Genomic DNA, 14,473 nt, shown 5'->3' with positions numbered 1-14,473 from the left:
GCGCGTACGCGCGGCAACTTCGCGCGAGTTTCTTCTTATCATGCCTAAAGTGACTTTAGGCGTGATAAGGGCCTTTTCACCACGGTGCTAACACTTTGCACCGCTTGGTGAATCGAGCCCATTGAAATCAATGGTTAAGTTGCACTTTCTGATAGCTATAAGTATAAATTATTGCAACCAATTGCAAGATATTATAAAGTTGCAAACATTTTCACCACACCGGCAGTGTATATACCGCTAACGGAAGAGTGGGGGATCCTGAAGACAGATGGGCATTGCGCAGTGGGCAACACAGGACAGTTAATGTATAAATGTACACATGGGGGGCACATTATACACTGGGGGGGGCAGCGCCGCGCCGGCGGATGCGGCGGATACTGCCCATTCCCGAGAACTTTTATGCTGAAATCGATGGGTGTATGGGTCGGATCAGTGAATAATGGCGCACAGCGCCTATGCATAAAAATGGCGCCGCATTAAAAAGATACGCTTATCGCTATTTATCGTTAGTACTGCATAATAATGGCGCACAGGGAAAAAAGAAGAAAAATGGCACACACTAACGTTATTTATCAATAGCGCCGTTAATTTGCGAAACAGCAGACGTTATTGCCCACAGTAACGTTATTTATCAATAGCGCCCTACATAAGCCAAACTGCAGACGTTATTTAACTTCAAAACAGTGAATGGATTTAATGTAACACTGTCACGGTTAGGGTTAGGCACCACCAGGGGAGTGGTTAGGGTTAGGCACCACCAGAGGGGTGGTTAGGGTTAGGCACCACCAGGGGGTGGTTAGGGTTAGGCACCACCAGGGGAGTGGTTAGGGTTAGGCACCACCAGTGGGGTGGTTAGGGTTAGGCACCACCAGGGGTTGGTTAGGGTTAGGCACCACCAGGGAGTGGTTAGGGTTAGGCACCACCAGGGGGGTGGTTAGGGTTAGGCACCACCAGGGAAGTGGTTAGGGTTAGGCACCACCAGGGGGGTGGTTAGGGTTAGGCACCACCAGGGGGTGGTTAGGGTTAGGCACCACCAGGGGAGTGGTTAGGGTTAGGCACCACCAGGGGGTGGTTAGGGTTAGGCACCACCAGGGGAGTGGTTAGGGTTAGGCACCACCAGGGGGTGGTTAGGGTTAGGCACCACCAGGGGAGTGGTTAGGGTTAGGCACCACCAGGGGAGTGGTTAGGGTTAGGCACCACCAGGGGGTGGTTAGGGTTAGGCACCACCAGGGGGTGGTTAGGGTTAGGCACCACCAGGGGGTGGTTAGGGTTAGGCACCACCAGGAGAGTGGTTAGGGTTAGGCACCACCAGGGGGTGGTTAGGGTTAGGCACCACCAGGGGTGTGGTTAGGGTTAGGCACCACCAGGGGGTTGGTTAGGGTTAGGCACCACGAGGGGGGTGGTTAGGGTTAGGCACCACCGGGGGGGTTTAGGGGTTAGGGATAGGTACAGAGAGGGTTCTGTGTGTTTACGCTAAATAACAATAAGGTTTTAACGTTAAATAGCGATAAGCAGCAACGGATTAGCGGCAACACCGTGCGCCATTATTCGCAGGCGCCATGTTCAGATGGATCCGTATGGGTAGCCGTCAGATCCCTCTCTAATCAGATTGGATGAGAGAGAGATCTGTCTCTTGGTGGAATCTGCCCATCATCGCTAGACGTATGGCCAGTTGGCCAGCTTCCCTCATGGTAAGTTTACCTAGATAGATAGACAGAGATAAGAACTTGAATCTATTTATACTGGAGACAAATTCTAGGCATGATTGATTTGACCTGACAGGTGTTATTCCCATCCCCGGAACGCTGATCCCGCAATCACCGGGCTACAATGCAGCGAGAGCGGCAGCGGAATCGCCTCATCTGGGATCAACACAACACGGAAAATCCAGACAATACAATTGTCGTTGACAGAGGAGGGGGGGGGGGGGATTCTCAAGAAGCATTAACCCCTTGGTCCCCACTCAGTCTGTGCTTCTTAAATTAGAAGGGAAAGGAGGTGGAGGAGGAGGAGGAGAGAGGCAGGAATGGGAGGAGGGCTCTTAGAAGGTGTAATAATAAAAAGTACTGGGAGAGGATCTATCAGTTTATAACTGCCTGGCTGACAAGTGGCAGCCCGGACCAAGCTGGCCGGAGAGAGAGGCTGGCTGAGGAGGGATGAGACATTCCATCATCTCCACTGACATCACTGGGGTATCACAGAGCTCACAACACAACATGCTTCTTCCAGCAGCTGCCAGCCCAGAGGAGACCAGCAGGCTGAGGACAACTTCCTCCCACACTGGGACCTCTCAGGACTCAGGTGAGCTGGGGGGATTGGGGGCACATCTGTTGCACTGACAGTTGCTGAGGGTCTGACAGTTGCTGAGGGTCTGACAGTTGCTGAGAGTCTGACAGTTGCTGAGGGTCTTTACAGCTGTGAGGGTTAATCCTCCCTCCTCAAATCCCAAAGCTGCAGTGGAGTGATTATAGATCCCCATGGTCCTACGTTCATTCATGCTTTCTCAGTGCAGCTGTATCATGAGGCAGAGGGAGACTTGTCAGACTCTGGGGCAGCGGTTAAGTCATTCAGCGGAGCTTGGTGGAGGTCAGAGCCCCACGTTTAATTGGAGATAATTCAGAGAGGGTGAGGAGCATCAGTCGGGTTGGTGGGCAGTGAGGAGTAAGAGGTTCTGGAGGGCTACATGAGGTTTTTCTGTAGGGTGAAAGCAGTGAGAAGTGCCATCATCTGCTCTCAGGAGCTGTAGATGTTCGTAAATAGAAGCAGGTCGTCTGCAACCCCACTGTTCCCTGGGGTCATCTGCAGCCACACTATTCCCTGAGGTGATCTGTAACCTCACCATTCCCTGAAGTCATCTACAACCTAATCGTTCCCTGGAGTAAGCTGCAACACCATATAACACTGGGGTCATCTGCAAACTCACCATTCTGTGGGGTCACCTACAACCCCATCATTCCCTGGAGTCATCTACAACCTCATTGTTCCCTGGAGTCAGCTGCAACCACACTATAAATTGGGGTCATCTGCAACTCCACCATACACTGGGGTCATCTGCAATCCCACTGTTCCCTCGAGTCACCTGCAACATCACCATTCCCTGGGGTCATCTCCAACTTCACTATTCCCTGGACTCATCTGTAACCCCATTGTCCTCTGGGGTCATCTGTAACCCCATTGTTCCCTGGGGTCACCTGTAAACCCACTGTCCTCTGGGATCATCTGCAACCACATGCTCCTCTGGGGTCATCTGCAACCCCACTGTTCTTTGGGGTCATCTGCAACCGCACCATTCTTTGGAGTAATCTGAATCCTCATCATTGCCTGGGTTCACCTGAAACCTCACCATTCCCTGGGGTCTTCTGCAGACCCACCATTTCCTGTAACCAGAGGCGTATCTAGAGGGGTGCAGGCATGGCTTAAGCCATGGGCACCATAGCACCATGGGCGCCATACCTGCCCCAGTGCTGCAACGCCATGCCTGTCCCTGTGCTGCACCACTCTGTGCTGCTCCCCCATGCCTGCTCCTATTCTGCGCCCCATGCCCCTCCCTCACTCAGACCTCAGATCAGATTAATACTGTTATCTGGGGAACATGGCTACTTAATTTATGTATGTAAGGTGCACTTGGATTAGTGTTAAAAAATAGGAGAGAGAGGCAATAAGAAGAGATATTTCTAAAAAAGTAATTTCAGTCATATCCCAAGCCAAAAACCACAGGCAACCATAAAACATGTACATGAGAAAGGATGCTGTTTAAGAGGTGAAGGGCTCTATAAGGGGGAGTGGGGGGGGGGGGGGGGGCACAATTTCAATGTCTGCCACGGGCTCTATATTACCCAGATACGCCCCACTGTCCTCTGGACTCATCTGTAACCCCACTGTCCTCTGGGGTCATCTGCAACCCTTCCATTCCCTGGGGTCATCTGCAACCCCACCATTCCCTGGGGTCATCTGCAACCCCACCATTCCCTGGGGTCATCTGTAACTCCACTGTCCTCTGGGGTCATCTGCAACCCTACCATTCCCTGGGGTCATCTGCAACCCCACCATTCCCTGGGGTCATCTGCAACCCCACCATTCCCTGGGGTCATCTGCAACCCCACCATTCCCTGGGGTCATCTGTAACTCCACTGTCCTCTGGGGTCATCTGCAACCCTACCATTCCCTGGGGTCATCTGCAACCCCACCATTCCCTGGGGTCATCTGTAGCCCCACCATTCCCTGGGGTCATCTGTAACCCCACTGTCCTCTGGGGTCATCTGCAACCCTACCATTCCCTGGGGTCATCTGTAGCCCCACCATTCCCTGGGGTCATCTGTAACCCCACTGTCCTCTGGGGTCATCTGCAACCCTACCATTCCCTGGGGTCATCTGTAGCCCCACCATTCCCTGGGGTCATCTGTAGCCCCACCATTCCCTGGGGTCATCTGTAGCCCCACCATTCCCTGGGGTCATCTGTAGCCCCACCATTCCCTGGGGTCATCTGTAGCCCCACCATTCCCTGGGGTCATCTGTAGCCCCACCATTCCCTGGGGTCATCTGTAGCCCCACCATTCCCTGGGGTCATCTGTAGCCCCACCATTCCCTGGGGTCATCTGTAGCCCCACCATTCCCTGGGGTCATCTGTAGCCCCACCATTCCCTGGGGTCATCTGTAGCCCCACCATTCCCTGGGGTCATCTGTAACCCCACCATTCCCTGGGGTCATCTGTAGCCCCACCATTCCCTGGGGTCATCTGTAGCCCCACCATTCCCTGGGGTCATCTGTAGCCCCACCATTCCCTGGGGTCATCTGCAACCCCACCATTCCCTGGGGTCATCTGTAGCCCCACCATTCCCTGGGGTCAGCTGCAAACCCGCTGTTCTGGGGTCAGATGCAGCCTCACTTTTCTTCTGGGGTCAGATGCAGCTGTGGGGTAGGTTGGGACCCATTATTCTCTGGGGTCAGCCCCACTTTCTTCTGCGGTCAGCTCCAGCCTCCTCATCACTTGAATATGGTTTTGATGCGGTCTCCTTGGAGCTCGTTGGGTCAGTTATGGGTGGGCTACAGACATATGAAAACAGTGCTGCATGTTTTCTGTACTGAGACCATAAAACTACTTGTGTTCTTTCTATGGAGATGGTGTGACATCTCTTATCTGTGCAGCCCGGGGGCAGGAATATGTATAGATACCTCCAGAGGTGACACTAAGCTGCATTTGTGACATCATGATCCCAAGAACACGCTGTATGTAGTGAATACGGAGGTAGTGCAATCCATGAGGGAAAGTGCTGCATTGTGAATGCACAGGAATGTTAATGGCTGGTTCTGTTCCGTCAGAGTTTTAGTCCCTGTATGGAAGGACTTGTCAGTGCTGATCACTGTCACAGTGTCGTCACTACGGTCTCTAAGGCATCCATCTGAAAATGGCGCCTGCGAATAATGGTGCACGGTGTTGCCGCTAATCCGTTTGCCGCTTATCGCTATTTAACGTTAAAGCCTTATCGTTATTTAGCATTAACACACAGAACCCTCTCTGTACCTATTCCTAACCCCTAAACCCACCTGGTGGTGCCTAACCCTAACCACCCCCCTGGTGGTGCCTAACCCTAACCACCCCCCTGGTGGTGTATATTGTACTGTAACTATACCTAACCCTACTCTCACACAAAACCCTCCCTGTACCCATCCCTAACCCCTAGACCCCCCCCTGGTGGTGCCTAACCCTAACCACCCCCCTGGTGGTGCCTAACCCTAACCAACCCCCTGGTGGTGCCTAACCCTAACCACACCCCTGGTGGTGCCTAACCCTAACCACCCCCCTGGTGGTGACAAACCCTAAGACCCCCTGGTGATGCCTAACCCTAAGACCCCCCTGGTGGTGCCTAACCCTAACCACCCCCCTGGTGGTGTATATTGTACTGTAACTATACCTAACCCTACTCTCACACAGAACCCTCCCTGTACCTAACCCTAACCACCCCTTTGGTGGTGCCTAACCCTAAGAACCCCCCCAGTGGTTCCTAACCCTAAGACCCCCCAGTGGTACCTAACCCTAAGTCCCCCCCCCCAGTGGTGCCTAACCCTAACCACCCCCCTGGTGGTGTATATTGTACTGTAACTATACCTAATCCTACTCTCACACAGAACCCTCCCTGTACCTAACCCTAACCACCCCTGGTAGTGCCTAACCCTAAGAACCCCCCCAGTGGTGCCTAACCCTAACCTTGACAGTGTTACATTAAATCAATTCACCGTTTTGCAGTTAAATAACGTCTGCAGTTTGGCTTATGTAGGGCGCTATTCATAAATAACGTTAGTGTGTGCCACTATTGATAAATAACGTTAGTGTGCGCCACTATTGATAAATAACGTTAGTGTGCGCCACTATTGATAAATAACGTTAGTGTGCGCCACTATTGATAAATAACGTTAGTGTGCGCCACTATTGATAAATAACGTTAGTGTGTGCCACGATTGATAAATAACGTTAGTGTGTGCCACTATTGATAAATAACGTTAGTGTGCGCCACTATTGATAAATAACGTTAGTGTGTGCCACTATTGATAAATAACATTAGTGTGTGCCACTATTGATAAATAACGTTAGTGTGTGCCGTTTCTCTTCTTTTTTCCCTGTGCGCAATTATTATGTGGTACTAACGATAAATAGCGATAAACTTATCTTTTTAATGCGGCGCCATTTTTATGCATAGGCGCTTTGCACCATTATTCACTTATCCCTCTCTAAGATATCGCTATGCGGTGAGCAGTGCACCCAATCAGTGGAGATCGCAGTCAGTAGATTTCCAGCATGCTGGGAAATCTTTTAAGAGCCCCATTACAAACGAGCCTTGATCTATGAGCAACCTTTCCAACAATCAAGATGCATACACACATGCAATTTTGATTGGCCAGTTACTGACCAATTTTTCCACCTCCACGAAGTAGGAGGGCCAACAGATCTTGAATACTATAGATAGGTTGTGTAGGTAAGGTAACCTCTAATACTACATGGAGGTGGTAGATTGGCCAATCATTGGTCAATCGTGTCTCACTCAATTACAAATCGGTGGACAATTGGCCAGGAAAGCGAAAGCACGGTGACACATGACCCTTTACTCCGAGCAAGTCCCTGCGGGTTCTGGTATACATCGCTTGGTCGGCTGCACATGTACACAGCACAGCATGCAGGGACAGTCAGTTATTACAAGTCCCTGCGGGTTCTGGTATACATCGCTTGGTCGGCTGTACATGTACACAGCACAGCATGCAGGGACAGTCAGTTATTACAAGTCCCTGCGGGTTCTGGTATACATCGCTTGGTCGGCTGCACATGTACACAGCACAGCATGCAGGGACAGTCAGTTATTACAAGTCCCTGCGGGTTCTGGTATACATCGCTTGGTCGGCTGCACATGTACACAGCACAGCATGCAGGGACAGTCAGTTATTACAAGTCCCTGCAGGTTCTGGTATACATCGCTTGGTCGGCTGCACATGTACACAGCACAGCATGCAGGGACAGTCAGTTATTACAAGTCCCTGCAGGTTCTGGTATACATCGCTTGGTCGGCTGCACATGTACACAGCACAGCATGCAGGGACAGTCAGTTATTACAAGTCCCTGCAGGTTCTGGTATACATCGCTTGGTCGGCTGCACATGTACACAGCACAGCATGCAGGGACAGTCAGTTATTACAAGTCCCTGCGGGTTCTGGTATACATCGCTTGGTCGGCTGCACATGTACACAGCACAGCATGCAGGGACAGTCAGTTATTACAAGTCCCTGCGGGTTCTGGTATACATCGCTTGGTCGGCTGCACATGTACACAGCACAGCATGCAGGGACAGTCAGTTATTACAAGTCCCTGCGGGTTCTGGTATACATCGCTTGGTCGGCTGCACATGTACACAGCACAGCATGCAGGGACAGTCAGTTATTACAAGTCCCTGCGGGTTCTGGTATACATCGCTTAGTTGGCTGCACATGTACACAGCACAGCATGCAGGGACAGTCAGTTATTACAAGTCCCTGCGGGTTCTAGTATACATCGCTTAGTTGGCTGCACATGTACACAGCACAGCATGCAGGGACAGTCAGTTATTACAAGTCCCTGCGGGTTCTGGTATACATCGCTTGGTCGGCTGCACATGTACACAGCACAGCATGCAGGAACAGTCGGTTATTACAAGTCCCTGCGGGTTCTGGTATACATCGCTTGGTCAGCTGCACATGTACACAGCACAGCATGCAGGGACAGTCAGTTATTACAAGTCCCCGCGGGTTCTGGTATACATCGCTTGGTCAGCTGCACATGTACACAGCACAGCATGCAGGGACAGTCGGTTATTACAAGTCCCTGCGGGTTCTGGTATACATCGCTTGGTCGGCTGCACATGTACACAGCACAGCATGCAGGGACAGTCAGTTATTACAAGTCCCTGCGGGTTCTGGTATACATCGCTTGGTCGGCTGCACATGTACACAGCACAGCATGCAGGGACAGTCGGTTATTACAAGTCCCTGCGGGTTCTGGTATACATCGCTTGGTCAGCTGCACATGTACACAGCACAGCATGCAGGGACAGTCAGTTATTACAAGTCCCCGCGGGTTCTGGTATACATCGCTTGGTCAGCTGCACATGTACACAGCACAGCATGCAGGGACAGTCGGTTATTACAAGTCCCTGCGGGTTCTGGTATACATCGCTTGGTCAGCTGCACATGTACACAGCACAGCATGCAGGGACAGTCAGTTATTACAAGTCCCCGCGGGTTCTGGTATACATCGCTTAGTTGGCTGCACATGTACACAGCACAACATGCAGGGACAGTCAGTTATTACAAGTCCCTGCAGGTTCTGGTATACATCGCTTGGTCGGCTGCACATGTACACAGCACAGCATGCAGGAACAGTCAGTTATTACAAGTCCCTGCAGGTTCTGGTATACATCGCTTGGTCGGCTGCACATGTACACAGCACAGCATGCAGGAACAGTCAGTTATTACAAGTCCCTGCGGGTTCTGATATACATCGCTTGGTCGGCTGCACATGTACACAGCACAGCATGCAGGGACAGTCAGTTATTACAAGTCCCTGCAGGTTCTGGTATACATCGCTTAGTTGGCTGCACATGTACACAGCACAGCATGCAGGAACAGTCAGTTATTACAAGTCCCTGCGGGTTCTGGTATACATCGCTTGGTCAGCTGCACATGTACACAGCACAGCATGCAGGGACAGTCAGTTATTACAAGTCCCCGCGGGTTCTGGTATACATCGCTTGGTCAGCTGCACATGTACACAGCACAGCATGCAGGGACAGTCGGTTATTACAAGTCCCTGCGGGTTCTGGTATACATCGCTTGGTCAGCTGCACATGTACACAGCACAGCATGCAGGGACAGTCAGTTATTACAAGTCCCCGCGGGTTCTGGTATACATCGCTTAGTTGGCTGCACATGTACACAGCACAACATGCAGGGACAGTCAGTTATTACAAGTCCCTGCAGGTTCTGGTATACATCGCTTGGTCGGCTGCACATGTACACAGCACAGCATGCAGGAACAGTCAGTTATTACAAGTCCCTGCGGGTTCTGATATACATCGCTTGGTCGGCTGCACATGTACACAGCACAGCATGCAGGGACAGTCAGTTATTACCAGCATGTCTCATTGCAAATCACCCAGGGGAATAATCATCAATCAAATGTTTCGGATTGGTTTACAGAAGAATTCAATTCTAATCAGCCAATGATCTGTTCATTTTAATTGAAACATTGATCGAGAGTAAATACTGGTTTGTGTGTGCAAAACTTAAACTCGACCGAAGCAGACGATAGGTGGGGCCAGGTGCTTTCATAGGGGCATGCTAGGCAATTGCCTAGGCCCCAAGCTGGCTGCAAGCAGGGCTGGATTTAAGCCAAGGCCACATAGGCCATGGCCTAGGGCACCACAGGATGAAGGGCGGGTGGGCAGCAGGCTATACTGGGGGGAAGGGTCACCTGACTGCCTATACTGAAGAGGGGGGGGGATCATCAGGCTATCTATACAGAAGTGGAGAGAGTCATCTAGATTCTTATACTAGAGGGAAGGGTGGGGAGAGGGTCATCAGGCTGCTAATACTGAAGGGAAGGGGGGGACATGAGGAGTCATCAGGCTATCTAAACTGGAGGGGTAGGGAGGGTTATGTGGCTACCTATACTGGATTTTGGGGGGAAGGGTCATTTGGCTGCATATACTAGAGGGAAGGGTCATCTGGATACCTATACCAGGGGGGTCAACTGGCTAGGCTACCTATACTGAAGGGGGGTGGCTGCTGACAGTGGCCTTGGGCAGAGAAGAGTACAAATCCGGCCCTGGCTGCAAGGCTCACCTTACTACCAGGTATCCCCCCTCCCCCCCAATTTTATTGTTGTCCCCGGTGCTCCTGCAGAGTATTGGTAGAGGAGAGACTCCCCTCTCCAGCCAGCGCGCGCCTCCATCAGTCTGCGCGCTCCTGTCCTCATCCCCGTTGGCCGCCTTGTGGAGAGGCACCCCTGTGAGGATAGAGATAGGAGCACACGGACTGGTGGAGGAGTATGCTGGCCCAGAGAGGTGAGTCCCTCTGCTGCCAATACTCTGCAGGCATGGGGAGGGGGGAGACCTGGTAGTAAGGGGGGGGCATGACAGCTAGATCAGGAGCCCTAGGCAACTGCCCACTTTGTCCCTACGAATAAAGTAAGGGTAGACCGGATGGGGGGTACATGTCCAAGAAACAAAGGGCCCCTTACTGTCACCTGTGGAGAGGAGGTGTGAGGGAGGGTCCCGTGTAGCTAGAACAGACACTGCCGATAACAGCTACCTCTAGAGGATAAATTCGGCTGGACGAGTGCATTGTTCTTCCCGCCCACCGATCACTTGATGACATTAGTGTATCACTAAATCAGCCCCTCCCCCATGTATAGGTAAAGCAGGCTAGCCATGCATCAGTACAGCCTCAGCACTGCAAAGTGTCGCCTAAGGGATCGGGTCCCTTGGAACAACAGCATGCTTGTTCCAGGTGTGACTGTGCAGGCTGCATGCTTGTTCCAGGTGCCACTCCGCTGGCTGCATGCTTGTTCCAGGTGTGACTCCGCTGGCTGCATGCTTGTTCCAGGTGCCACTCCGCTGGCTGCATGCTTGTTCCAGGTGTGACTCCGCTGGCTGCATGCTTGTTCCAGGTGTGACTCCGCTGGCTGCATGCTTGTTCCAGGTGTGACTCCGCTGCCTGCCTGCTTGTTCCAGGTGTGACTCCACTGGCTGCATGCTTGTTCCAGGTGTGACTCCACTGGCTGCATGATTGTTCCAGGTGTGACTCTGCTGCCTGCCTGCTTGATCCAGGTGTGACTCCGCTGGCTGCCTGCTTGTTCCAGGTGTGACTCCGCTGCCTGCCTGCTTGTTCCAGGTGTGACTCCACTGGCTGCCTGCTTGTTCCAGGGGTGACTCCGCTGCCTGCCTGCTTGTTCCAGGTGTGACTCCGCTGCCTGCCTGCTTGTTCCAGGTGTGACTCCGCTGGCTGCCTGCTTGTTCCAGGTGCGACTCCGCTGGCTGCCTGCTTGTTCCAGGGGTGACTCTGCTGGCTGCATGCTTGTTCCAGGGGTGACTCTGCAGGCTACATGCTTGTTCCAGGTGTGACTCCACTGGCTGAATGGCTGTTTCCAGGTGTGACTGCACTGGCTGCATGCTTGTTCCAGGTGTGACTCTGCAGGCTGCACGCTTGTTCCAGGTGTGACTCTGCTGGCTGCATGCTTGTTCCAGGTGTGACTCTGCTGGCTGCATACTTGTTCCAGGTGTGACTCTGCTGGCTGCATGCTTGTTCCAGGTGTGATTTAGCAGGCTGCATGCTTGTTCCAGGTGTGACTCTGCTGGCTGCATGCTTGTTCCAGGTGTGACTCCACTGGTTGCATGCTTGTTCCAGGGGTGACTCTGCAGGCTGCAGGCTTGTTCCAGGGGTGACTCTGCTGGCTGCATGCTTGTTCCAGGTGTGACCACACTGGCTGCATGCTTGTTCCAGGTGTGACTCTGCAGGCTGCATGCTTGTTCTAGGTGTGACTCTGCTGGCTGCATGCTTGTTCCAGGTGTGACTCTGCAGGCTGCATGCTTGTTCCAGGTGTGACTCTGCTGGCTGCATGCTTGTTCCAGGTGTGACTCTGCAGGCTGCATGCTTGTTCCAGGTGTGACTCTGCTGGCTGCATGCTTGTTCCAGGTGTGACTCTGCAGGCTGCATGCTTGTTCCAGGTGTGACTCCGCTGCCTTCATGCTTGTTCCAGGTGTGACTGCGCTGGTTGCATGCCTGTCCCAGGTGTGACTCTGCAGGCTGCATGCTTGTTCCAGGTGTGACTCCGCTGACTGCATGCTTGTTCCAGGTGTGACTCAGCTGGCTGGATGCTTGTTCCAGGTGTGATTTAGCAGGCTGCATGCTTGTTCCAGGTGTGACTCTGCTGGCTGCATGCTTGTTCCAGGTGTGACTCCACTGGTTGCATGCTTGTTCCAGGGGTGACTCTGCAGGCTGCAGGCTTGTTCCAGGGGTGACTCTGCAGGCTGCATGCTTGTTCCAGGTGTGACTCTGCAGGCTGCATGCTTGTTACAGGGGTGACTCTGCTGTGCGCATGCTTGTTTTAGGGGTGACTCTTCTGGCTGCATGCTTGTTCCAGGGGTGACTCTGCTGGCTGCATGCTTGTTCCAGGTGTGACTCTGCTGGCTGCATGCTTGTTCCAGGTGTGACTCTGCTGGCTGCATGCTTGTTCCAGGTGTGACTCTGCTGGCTGCATGCTTGTTCCAGGTGTGACTCTGACTTGTTCCAGTCATCTAGATTCTTATACTAGAGGGAAGGGTGGGGAGAGGGTCATCAGGCTGCTAATACTGAAGGGAAGGGGGGGACATGAGGAGTCATCAGGCTATCTAAACTGGAGGGGTAGGGAGGGTTATGTGGCTACCTATACTGGATTTTGGGGGGAAGGGTCATTTGGCTGCATATACTAGAGGGAAGGGTCATCTGGATACCTATACCAGGGGGGTCAACTGGCTAGGCTACCTATACTGAAGGGGGGTGGCTGCTGACAGTGGCCTTGGGCAGAGAAGAGTACAAATCCGGCCCTGGCTGCAAGGCTCACCTTACTACCAGGTATCCCCCCTCCCCCCCAATTTTATTGTTGTCCCCGGTGCTCCTGCAGAGTATTGGTAGAGGAGAGACTCCCCTCTCCAGCCAGCGCGCGCCTCCATCAGTCTGCGCGCTCCTGTCCTCATCCCCGTTGGCCGCCTTGTGGAGAGGCACCCCTGTGAGGATAGAGATAGGAGCACACGGACTGGTGGAGGAGTATGCTGGCCCAGAGAGGTGAGTCCCTCTGCTGCCAATACTCTGCAGGCATGGGGAGGGGGGAGACCTGGTAGTAAGGGGGGGGCATGACAGCTAGATCAGGAGCCCTAGGCAACTGCCCACTTTGTCCCTACGAATAAAGTAAGGGTAGACCGGATGGGGGGTACATGTCCAAGAAACAAAGGGCCCCTTACTGTCACCTGTGGAGAGGAGGTGTGAGGGAGGGTCCCGTGTAGCTAGAACAGACACTGCCGATAACAGCTACCTCTAGAGGATAAATTCGGCTGGACGAGTGCATTGTTCTTCCCGCCCACCGATCACTTGATGACATTAGTGTATCACTAAATCAGCCCCTCCCCCATGTATAGGTAAAGCAGGCTAGCCATGCATCAGTACAGCCTCAGCACTGCAAAGTGTCGCCTAAGGGATCGGGTCCCTTGGAACAACAGCATGCTTGTTCCAGGTGTGACTGTGCAGGCTGCATGCTTGTTCCAGGTGCCACTCCGCTGGCTGCATGCTTGTTCCAGGTGTGACTCCGCTGGCTGCATGCTTGTTCCAGGTGCCACTCCGCTGGCTGCATGCTTGTTCCAGGTGTGACTCCGCTGGCTGCATGCTTGTTCCAGGTGTGACTCCGCTGGCTGCATGCTTGTTCCAGGTGTGACTCCGCTGCCTGCCTGCTTGTTCCAGGTGTGACTCCACTGGCTGCATGCTTGTTCCAGGTGTGACTCCACTGGCTGCATGATTGTTCCAGGTGTGACTCTGCTGCCTGCCTGCTTGATCCAGGTGTGACTCCGCTGGCTGCCTGCTTGTTCCAGGTGTGACTCCGCTGCCTGCCTGCTTGTTCCAGGTGTGACTCCACTGGCTGCCTGCTTGTTCCAGGGGTGACTCCGCTGCCTGCCTGCTTGTTCCAGGTGTGACTCCGCTGCCTGCCTGCTTGTTCCAGGTGTGACTCCGCTGGCTGCCTGCTTGTTCCAGGTGCGACTCCGCTGGCTGCCTGCTTGTTCCAGGGGTGACTCTGCTGGCTGCATGCTTGTTCCAGGGGTGACTCTGCAGGCTACATGCTTGTTCCAGGTGTGACTCCACTGGCTGAATGGCTGTTTCCAGGTGTGACTGCACTGGCTGCATGCTTGTTCCAGGTGTGACTCTGCAG

The 14,473-nt window shown here is 53.1% G+C and overlaps 1 protein-coding gene across 1 annotated transcript in view; it reads left to right on the top strand.

Annotated features, from left to right (window-relative positions):
• The first annotated feature begins 2,147 nt into the window (after positions 1 to 2,147).
• The window catches only part of LOC137540841 (urotensin-2 receptor-like), a 32,572-nt gene continuing 20,246 nt past the window's right edge, over positions 2,148 to 14,473 (top strand). Inside the window, exon 1 of the mRNA XM_068262009.1 lies at positions 2,148 to 2,301. The gene's annotated coding sequence lies outside the window, so the exon portion shown is untranslated. The remainder of the gene's footprint in view (positions 2,302 to 14,473) is intronic.

This window comes from Hyperolius riggenbachi, chromosome 12 (assembly GCF_040937935.1).
Source record: "Hyperolius riggenbachi isolate aHypRig1 chromosome 12, aHypRig1.pri, whole genome shotgun sequence".
Lineage (NCBI taxonomy): Eukaryota > Metazoa > Chordata > Amphibia > Anura > Hyperoliidae > Hyperolius > Hyperolius riggenbachi.
Note: the sequence above shows the minus strand (reverse complement) of the source record. Positions and strands in the feature narration are given on the sequence as shown.